Here is an 11,440-nt window from a genome sequence, read left to right as displayed (position 1 = left end):
TTATTATGCAGCATACTGTATGTACAGAAGTGTCTGAGGTCAGCCTTATAACACTCACAGCACAGAGGGGAGTGATGCCATGAGAAAACAAAACAGCATGGTAGGAACAGAGTGAATAGGCAGTGCTTAGATGACTGGAAAAGCTGGACAGGCTTTGAACACGGAGAGGATAAGGGTTTGTCTGCATCTTCACCCTTTTAATTTGACATTCGGAGAGTATTTTGCTGCAAGATACGCAATAACAGAACTGCTTCAGCTAACAGCCAGGAATGTCCAATGTGGTGAAGCATTTTCCCACATATACTTGTGAGCTTTCTCTCAGAGGGCACCTTTGACTGAAGGTGAGTAATACAAATGCCCTCTAAGAGTTCATGAGCTTTGAAACATGTGGACACAAAGACAGCACTGTCTACCTTTACTGTAAAGGTCTGCACTTGAACCAAAGCAGACAGAATGGGATTTTGATTTGGATTCTTTCACTTTTCCTGAAAAACATGAATATTCTGATTTCAACTAGGGACCAAAATGCTAACACCAAATTACTAAGGAGAAACTGAGGCACAATTGCTTTGTTATGCCAATATGAAGGACAGCTGCTGTTAAATAATGCAGCAAATATCTGGTTTTTTTTTAAAACTTAGAAAAGGCCAATCACTGACTCAAGTTAGAAAAAATGCTTATGAATAGAACATTCCCTTAAAAGCCTGTTGCAGAGTTCACTGCATTCGTTTTAGGATTTGTCTTTATTTAAATTTAATTTGACCTGGAGTTGATCTGAATTTTGAAAGCAAAAGCCATTTTTGAGTAATTTCATACTAGGCAAGCTGTAATTTCATACTTACATAGCCCCTCTATCTTATTATGTAAAATAACATTGCTGCATTATCATGTTGAATGCTGGGTAACTAAGTGTACTGATGGTCCCTGCGCAAAAAGAGTGACCAGCACAAGACTGGGACTGTCTTGCTGAAACCATCCGATATCCTGTTTTAACTGTTTCTGTACTTCCTAATGCTGGTCCGAAGTCTGCTTTTCCTCCTTCAAAATATATTGGCCACAGAAGAAGCACTATGAACAATCCTGACTTGCCAAAGTGCATGAGAGGCTTGGAAAAGAAGATGGGGATTTGTAAGAATTAGGAAGACGTAAGAACTCGGAAGAGGTTCCTTCCCCCATCCTGAATCTAGGAGATGAGAACAGCTCCAACTAATCCAAATTTTCCTTCTCTTATCCAGTGCATGACCTGTTCAGTGAAAACATACAACACATTATACAGCTGCTATTAGTAACAGAAATCTAGCCCAGAAACTAAAAAGGTCAGATTAATATTAATTATCTTATAGGTATCAAGTTATATGCCACATATATTTCTAGTAAAGGTCAATATGGCATTCCTTCATTTTATATCCATTTGCTTCATTAGGTAAGGAAAAGTAAGCTAAATATAATGGATTTTTGGTAGTTTTAATCAACAATTTCATCAAAAGCACATTTTTCACCTGTGATAACATAATGGAAAACTAGATCAATACATTAATTATATCCATTGCTTTCTAAAGTCTCTTTTTAAATGAATTACGGTAAGTGTTGTTGTGGAAATTGGAAAGAAAAAAAACCTATACAACTAAAAGATATTACCTTTCAGTGCCAGCCAAATGGTCTCAAAAATACGTCTGCCCATTTTTATTTTTCAAAGACTTTTATTATTGCTCTATGTAAAAGACCAGAAATTAGGAAACCTCTAATTGCAATGTCTATACAATAGCAAACAAGTAGTGTAGCTGATTTTGCTAGCACGTGATACGGAATGGGATGAGGTAACAGCAGAGTCCTACATGGCAGGAATGGCAACTGTAATGTTAATGTGGGGAAAATCCAAGATCGTTACTTCATGGGACCTCCTCCTCAGCACACTATGGTGAAGATAAATATCCTCATCACCTCCATCCTCTCTAGTTTCTGTGCCCACCACAAAGAGGGATGCAAGAAGCTGTCAGAGCTGTTGGGAAGCATCTCTACAACCAGGATATTTTCTTGTTAGGAAGACCGTTTTCACACTTAAAGGCTCATTTGTCTCCCCGGATGTTGAGTTCTTATAAGCCTAGAGAGTGGAAAAGAGCTACAAATCAGCTGAGATTTCACTGCAGACCTTAGCAGGGTTTGAAAAACATTTGGTCTCCAGGGAAAGTGGAAGCTGCAGTTCTCCCCAGTTTGCTAGCCTTGCTAGCTCCCCTAGTAACACACCATCTACACTCACAGCTCCTCATATGTCTTGTATGTGTTTCATTGTACAATAGAGCACAGTGCAAAGAGCCCCAAGCAAGCACCAGCTTGGGCCAGTAAGCTTCTACACAGTACTTACACAAAACAGATCCAGAAGCAGTGAGAGCTTATTAATTTGGATGCGAAACTGCAGAAGTATAGCTGTACAGATTCAGATCCAGCTCAGAGAGGAATGTCTTTATGTTGTGTGTCAGTGACTCCAGTTGTAGAGTAAGCCTGCTCCAAGTCAACTGGAACGTGTCTAATCTGCAATCTAAGAAAATCTTACATATATACTATTAACTACTATATGTCTTCCTCTTTTCTTACCCCAAAAGACACTTCTTTCAGCTGCTTCTTTTCCAGCTTTGGACAATATTGGAAAGACTGAAGACATAGCAAGAGATGGATTCAGATGAAAAGGAACAAGATAATCTGACCTAGCAACTCGTCCATACCAAAGTATATTCAGCATCATGCCTTGTTACTGCTTCCATTTCTTCTCTTCATTCTCCCAATAATCAAAACCAACACATCTTTAACATTTGTTTCTTAATATGCTCACATACTTTAGTTGCCAGCTTAAAAAGTAGAGCTGAGTCCTACATCATTTTCTTCTCCTTACAGGGCTCACTGGTTAATTCCCAAAGATCTCCTGCTTGCAGGCATTCCCTGAAGTTTTCTGATGCAAAAACATGCACCATTTGGGGAGCTTTAATTTCATAGACAAGTATCGCACAATCCTGATCCTCTGACCCAAATGATAGGTCAAATTTGAAAACATCTGGGACCAGGTTGTTTGTCGGTTGCAGGGAAATGGAGAATTGACTGTATTCTTTTGACTGAGGAGTGAAGGGAGCCCTCTGCAAGTATTGAACAAACAGTTGTGTGAGCATGGAATGAATTACATCTGGTTTCTTATGAACTGGAGGTTCATAAAAGTGTGACCTTGGACTGAGGCTTTTCTGTGTAATGGTATTACTTACTGCAGGTCTCAACTCCATGGATTGTCTGGAGCCTCATAAGATGTAAGGTCATGATGCAGCCTTTCCTAAGTTGGACCATATAAAAATCTTTTGTTCCTCTATCTGGACACTTATTTTTATGATATTTGTTAGAACCCAGTTACCCTGAAACTTCTGTCATTTCATCACATTTGGTTGGTAAAGGCCACTAGATTGAAAAATTATTAGGGGGTACACAAGGACAGATACATGCACAGAGACAGCCTGATCACAGATGCCTTGTTTCCATAGGAAACCAAACTAAAAATAGACAGTTTCCTAAGTGTTAAAGATGGAATTTTTATTTGTTTTTGCAGTTGGAAACCAAACAGACCCACTATTCACATGGCTGTAGCTCATGAGGATTGGGAAAGAAAAGTAATCTTCATCTTGCTGATAGATGCCTCAATACATGTAGTACAGTGACCAGTGACACAACAACCAAGTGTCCAAAGGCTGCAGTCTGCTGGGCTGGATGAGAGGTTGTCTTTGTGGCAGCATATATAAGATTTTTTTTCTTTTAGCCATATCTCTAAAACCATTTGGAAAGTTGTTTGCTAGAAATGCAACGCATGATGACATCAGTCTGTGTGAATTTCATTGTTTCGAGTGTTCCGGGCACAAATAAAGGTCTCTATTTGGTTTTTCATTCATCACAAGATGATAAAACAGATGTTAGCAATTCATTTCCCCCCCCATCGGTTGCTAACTATCAACCTCAATGTGGCATGTGGCAGCAAATGATAGCTAGGCATACCGCGAGTAAGCACAGCTTTCTTTTGTAATCAAAATAATATGGTCATAATAGCATGTGTATGAGCTGTGCAGTACAGCCTTTGCCTGTCACAGAAGCTGACATTTTACATATGGATATCTTTAATGTATCTGAGGTGTTTGAGCTGAATCACTTGGGGATATTATATAAAGATGGATATAGAAGTGAGGTAAGCTTCTCAAGTGACAAGGGAGATGGAGAAAGTGACTGACAACTCAGGCTATCTGTGTATCATCCAACTAAACACGTAGGGGTCTTAGGACCACAAGAACCGTATAAATACAGATAATCTGAGAACACTTGATGGGTCTCAAACAGAAGACTATTTTTAAGGTGTAGTCACAATAACTTCCATGGCATCACATACGGCCCTACATGAGATTGCTGAACGAAAACAACCTTCTAAACCCACTATTGCTGGGACTGAAGCTGCAGGTAGTAAAGGCTGTCATGCTTATTGCTACCACAGCACCTCAGGTGAGATCTAACAGTCAATAGCTTGCCAAGAGGCAGAGCAAGCCCTTACAGCTGTACAGACACAGGGATGCCTTGGCCACTGCCAGCAGACAGGAGATGTGACTGTGAGTTTCACGGAAAGCAATGTCGTGGTATTCTTTTATATGCCTTCAAGCACCAGCATACAGCCGTGTAACACGGCGTGGAGGTTTGTTACTGTGCAAATCTGAATTAGCTGCTGCTGGGCCTAAGCTTAAGCTTTTACTGTGAGGACTTCCTACTTCCTTCGTCAGACACATTCGAGGTCCTTTATGTTGCTGTAAAACTATAGGGGACCTCAGTCCTGGGAATCATAATTGTGGCTTATAAGCAGAGAAGAGGCTTTTTGATTTGGACAAGCCCATCCCTCCCTTAGCAGCCACAGCAAAAAAACCCTGTGGCTCCTTCCTCCTCATGCATGTGGCAGGCACAGTGGGCTGGGTTACAGTGAGGGAAGCCATATTGTCACAAGGCTCCTCATGTTCCTGCCATGGCCTTGCTTCAGGGGACAGCAAATACGTCCTGAAGAAAGAAAGTGGGAATATGGAGCGAGATCCCAGGTGAGGGGGTGAATGGGGAGGTGGGGAGGGGAGGTCTCTGCCATCCTGTGAGGCAGGAGGGAGGGAGCCAGACCCTGAGGGAGCGCAGCTGGAGGCTGCCGCCATGATGGCAGTCGGGAGGGCGCTGGTTGCTGCTCATAAGGAAGTTAAAAGTCATGTCTGAAAACTTTTTTTTGAACTGGAGTTTGGAGGCTGGGTAGAGAAAAGGTTAGGAAGTGCTAGTTTAAATCCAGGATGGAGTTTTTCAAGGATAGGTTGTTACACACAGATTGATGCCACAGTATTGTCAACATGCCAGGGGTAGTTTGAGCTGTCAGCTCTGTCGGAGTCTGCCAACCAACTTTAACTTGTTTTCTGACTTTTCCAAATGTTTTCCAAGTTTTTGCTTGCTGTGCTGAGGATAAACTGTCCTTCAGTTTCTGTAAAACCACATTTGTTTATTGTTTCCTTTTTGTCTCCATTTCTTTCTGTGGTTTTCCCTTCTTTGGTTAAAAAAAAAAGCACAAAGCACAAAGCTTACACCTTTGCCCAGTCATAACACAAACACATCTCACAGAAGCTGTCTCAAACCATAAGTTTTTCCTCCTCTATCAGTGGTCACTAGTGCCGAATGCACACTTGCCTCCCTCAGAGCTGGGTGTACCAGCTATGGCTATGGACTGGTCAGCACACAGAGCCACTCAGGAATAAGCTGTTACAGCCCCTCTTTTCAGCATTTTCCTCCAGATAAAGACCTCTTTCCTCTGGAATGAACATTTATGAGGGAAAAACTTCCTTTGTCAGAACTATCTGCCATGTGTGCAAGAGATTTGAACAGGTAAGTTACAATCCTGCACCTTTCTCTTCTCTCTTTCCCAGAGCCTTTCTCTTCCCACTCTGGACTGCGAATAACTCCATTTTGAAAAGCAAATCTCTCATTGCAAACACAGCAATTACAGTGAAATAACATTTAAGGATTGTTAAAAGGACGGGGAGTTCAAAGATTGTAACATTAGAAAGCTGAAATTAAGGTTGCACAACTTGTGTATATGCATTATTCTCTATTTACTTGACTGCATAGGGTTTTATTTATATGTAAGATAGATGGCACAGACATACCTCTGTTTTGCCTCACAGTTCAATGTGTGGTCCCAGGCCTTGTTTTACTGCCCAGTTATTAATTTCCTCTTCTTTTGCAGCACTTTTTACAGTAACATATATATGTGACAAACAAGAATTAATTTATTTTTGTTATACCAACAGAAAGTGAAGAGAAATGAGGTACAGAAAAAAAATATCAATACATCTTCATATTAATTTGGGTTTAACTACAGAAAATGGGTTCTTACAACCATTATTTTCTTAACATGCAGCAAGGTAAAAATCTGGGGCAATTGGATCAGCTGAGTGACATTAATCTGTTAATGAAGTCAGTTGTTTTGCTCTTTGGAATCCACTGAATTCACAGTAATAATATGTACAAAAGAGAGTTTTAGATTCTGGCTACTTTCTATTTTCAGTGCATCTAAAAAAAAAAATCCATCTTTTCAAAGTACTTGTAGCTGATACTGCTTTTTTACTGATACTTGAGTTTATTATAAATCTTTAGTGGAAATACCCAAGTTAAACTTTACATGTTCCCTAGCATGGCCCTCTTTTGTTCCCAGCTTCAGGTAGTTCAGCACTTCAGTGTATTCTAACCCTTGAGGATCAATTTGGCCTTCTGAAAATGAGGTATATATATAAGTGACCATATATCATTGACTATGCAATTTGCCTATCACCATATGATGACTTTAATAATGGCACTTAGAGAATCCAAATCTCCGTCTTAGGTGGATTTAAATTTTCTATCACTTCCAGGAATCTTTACCTCATTTATTAACTCAATTTTCTCAGTATGTGGAGATCCAGAAGAGTGTACTTCACTAGACAACCCTAATTCATCCCAAGGTCGGAACCACACAAGGCATAACACAAGAGACTTGTAGAAAAAAGTAGCAAGCAATTATTTTATTGAAGATATAATGCATATGAACAGAGAGAGTTCCATTTCGACTGAAGGAGTAACATTGATTCTATAACCTCTTCTCCAATGAGTCCTCAGCATTGAAATATATTTAATTTTAGTATAGTTCCTGCCTGTCATCTTTCTAAAAGGCTCATATAAAAAACTGAACACAGGTCTTGCATCACAGTGATATCCCTGTGGGTTACTCCTGAGTCTGGGACCTTTTGTACCATATTATGGACTTCTCTATCTGAGCAAATGGAGCAGCTAACAGCAGTGACAGCTTTTACACATGCTTTCACCATTGGCTTCCTATTATAGTTTGCTCCACTTACTTCCTTCCTATAGCCAGCACTAGTCCTTGTTTGCCTTGCAAACTTGTCAGACCTGTTTTTTTCTAAACTCCAAGTGTCTCTGAGTTAGAATTTGTTCAGTGAGAGATTAGGAATAAGATCTATAAAAGGCTGCTGAGCCCTTCTCTCTACCACAGTATGGAAAGTTAGCCTAGACCTCTCAGGTATGTCTTAGAAAATTAATCAGGATGAATTTGGTTTAGTGTAAGTGTAGTGATGGAGGATAGAGGCATATAAACAAAACATTCCAGCATAGATCTGAGCGTGAAGTTGGTGAACATGAGCTGCTCTGCAGTATTTGCCTGTGTGTTTATTGTTATTCCATGATAAATAAAATATAACATAGCCCTGTGTAAAATAAACAATTTCACATTTAACCCTACAGACTTGCTTGCATACTGGTGGTAATTCTAGTTGATATGCTGTAAATTCACATTCAAGCTTAGATTGCTGTCATTTATTTCTAGGCCTGTATGAGAATGAAGTGGCCTTACTTTGTATGTGTTGCACTTTGCAAGCAAGGTCACTGTTATTCTGTGTCCACCAAGTGTTTTATGAAGGGTAACAGATCCACTACAAATTCACATTTCTAGTTAACTCAGATTTCTTTTCATAAACATTGCCAAGTAAACAAACACTTTTCCACCTCTTTCAGAGTCAGCATCCTTGAGGAAGTTGTCATGTTGTGATCCAGATATACAAGTGGACCTGTCTTTGATGGCAGTGGTAAGTCTAAGACAGAACTATCAGGGTTTTCTCATTCCAAGTCATACAAAGCATAACAGTAAAACATGCAAGAGGAGGTTGTACATGATATATCACAAAATGTGGTTTGGCACCAAGCACAGTAACAGTTTAGAGAACAGGCTGTTCTTTAAATAATATGCTTTTGTTTTCGTGTTTTAATTCTTCGTGCTGCCGATTTACAGCAAAGGCTTTTTCCTTCAAAAAGAAAGCAGACCCACATCTAATGCATCAAGACAAAACAGTATGCAGTTTCTTTGTCAAACATTTCGATAACTGATTCAGCTTCCTCTGGGGTATTTGTAGAATTCACACTGGAATAGGATTGTGGGGTGGCTTTTTTTTTTTTTCATTTGAACCATGGGCTGGATTTTCAAATGTTGAGGAGTGCAGATGTACATGTTCAAATTCACATGCCTGGCTTTGAAAAGATGATCTGAAACATGGAGCAGGTGAGTGAGTGATGTGGGAGACTGAAGGAAAACTTCAGTGTTCAGCTAAACATATCAAAAGAACTTTGTCCAGAGAGATGCCCATCACCAAGCTTTATCAGAGGTCAAGGGTATGACTGGTAATTGGCACCTTTTGGCTTTGGTGACATTATGTTGCTAAACACGTACCCAGCAGCTAATCCTAAAAAACATCAGAGGTTCAAACTGCACTTAATATTTTGTCTGGCTTTCTGTCTCTCTTTCCTTTCACAAGGAAGTTTATTTTCTATATTACTGGCTTTTATCCTGAAGACACTCTAATGACTATAGAGCAATGTTCACATGTCTGAGTTAGGTTTAAAGTCAGTAATAGTATTACAGGTAACACATTAGCTCAGAGTATGGTGAAAATACACTGGGGGGGTGTTGTCTGATCTTGCCGCTCTAGTCAGCTCTCTGGTTTTCTGCGTTCAGCAGAAGTAGCTGACTGATCAATGGATTTTTCAATTCTATCCCAAAATATAAATATGAAAAATGTGTTCTGAGCTATCCTTGAATGTATCATTCAATGTAAATGAATGCTTTTGTTTCATTTTCATAGCACTTAAAATTTCTTGAGAATCTTGTCTTCTCACAAGTTTAGGTTAAATTTTAAATGCAAAATACTTGTTTCTGAGGGAAAATGCTAAAGCATTCTTAACCAGAAAGTACCACCATTCCTGAAATCAAACTTTTTTATTTGGAAAAGGACCAGAAAAATTGTTTTGCTGTTTACAATATTTTCTGCATTTTTTTAAAACTGAATTATTGGCTGATTCTGTTCTAACAAATACTTTTGTTGTCTTCAAAACTATCAAAATTAAAAAGGTTCTATTTTGTACAACTTATTTGTGAGGGGGAAAAAAATAGAACAAATTTTGATTTAAAACAAGGAATTGAAAAAGAGACAAGACAAAAAGTAAAATGTATTTCCACAAGATGAACCATTCTAAGTCGATTTCTTGTTTGTATTCAAAGAAATTACTTCTTTTTCACTAAAATGTGGTGAAAGGTAGCAGTGCCAAGTTATCTGGTTTTCAGCAGTGCATGGGATGTTACTAGGTAAACCTCTAAAAATGGGATTTACAGGAATGTGTGAAAGGAAGAGAGTGAGCAAGTGACATATTTGGTAGACACAAAACAGTGAACAACCACTCAGACTGTTAAACCAAGTGAAGCCTGAGTATGAATGGAGGGGAAACCCTAATGACAATAAAATCTACTTGGGCTAAACTATTTGGATTTAATGCGACTTGAGGCATCGACCCTCATGAGTTCTCTCTTGCTGAAGCCCCTTATGCTGATAAGCACTGCTTATAAAGCTCCATCACGATAATGAAAACCATTGTAAGTGCTGAGGGCAAGGGTGAAACCCTGGCTCTGTTGACATCATTAACAGTTCTGCCATTGATCTGAACTGGATCAGGATCAGCCCAAATTAAAGCAGTAGTTTTGCTGAGAAATGACCACTGGTCAAAGGGAGGCCCAGTCACCAAGTTCATCAATCCCACGTGTTATATTCAACAAAGGTCAGTAGGATGGAAGGTCTTGGGTTGAGATTGCAAGGCAGATAAGCTGCAACAAGGCTCCAGAGAAATCAAGGGACAGCATTATTTGGATATTTGCTGTATGGCTTGTTTGTGAATTTTTAAAACGTGCTTTATCTATATTCAAATCCAGTATATACTGAGTAGAATATGATCTCCGTGGGAAGAGGTCGTGGAAACAATATCTGTGCACCTGCCTACAGATCGATGGAAGCATTTTCAAAACAGGCATTTTGGAAACAGGCAGCTACTGCTAATCTATTATTGTTTCCATGCAGATATTTATATAAATCCTCTTCTTGTAAAATGCCACATGCCCTGCTTAGCTTTGAATATAAGCAGAAGCAGCCCAACTTCAGCCTATGTAAATAAAATTTAAAACTTAAATGTGTTAGGGATCTGGATTTAGAAGGGAAAACTGTGTTAGAATTATCTATTAATTACAAAATCATGAATTCAAAAGGATATATATTCCTAATAGTGTTTGCAACTTTTATATTGACTCTTAAACATTTTCTGCTTGATTGTATTTCCTTTAACATCTGAAAATGCAGTCTGAATAGTAGCCGCAAACCTACCTTATCAATCAACTATAACTGTTAACTTAAGATACAATCCCTTGAACACAGTTTGATAATACCTGCTGTAAACCATGAGTGAGTGCACATGCATGTGTTTGCCCACATATGCATTCTTTAATTTTCTTCCTGAGACCAGCACGATTTGGAATGATATTTTAATTTATTATTATGAAAGGAATGGCAACTGGTTTTTAATGGTTAAAGAATGGTGACTCACAACACTGTCCCAGATGCTGTCACCGTCGCTATGAGAGCAGATTTGCAACATCTTGTCATAGGCACACATCAGTGCTCATGCCTGCTGCCTTCATCCCAGAGGACAGCCTAACACCTGCTGCTGGCAGCGTGCCGGCCCTTCGGGGAACAAATGTTCCATTGCTGCTGGGTGATAGGACAGGACAGACTCGAGATTTCAAGTGAACTGGCTAAAGGCACCCTAGGGCTCAGTGCACCCACCCCAGCACCCAGATGGTTGCCATGTCTGTAGGAATATTAGAGAGTGAATGGTATGCCTATAGCTGTCCCCTATAAAGAAAGAACAAGAGAAAAATTAACACCACCCTGGATTATAAGATTTTTAGCACTAGCTGTAGTTCCCTAGGAAAAATAAAACCAACACCATTTTTCCAGTCAATATTATACTGATGGAATAATATGTT

This window comes from Pezoporus flaviventris, unplaced genomic scaffold (genome assembly GCF_033815535.1).
Source record: "Pezoporus flaviventris isolate CSIRO_AGI_PZ_B2104156 unplaced genomic scaffold, CSIRO_AGI_Pfla_v1 ptg000013l, whole genome shotgun sequence".
Classification (NCBI taxonomy): domain Eukaryota; kingdom Metazoa; phylum Chordata; class Aves; order Psittaciformes; family Psittacidae; genus Pezoporus; species Pezoporus flaviventris.
The sequence above is the reverse complement of the archived record's forward strand: the minus strand, read 5'-3'. Positions refer to the sequence as shown.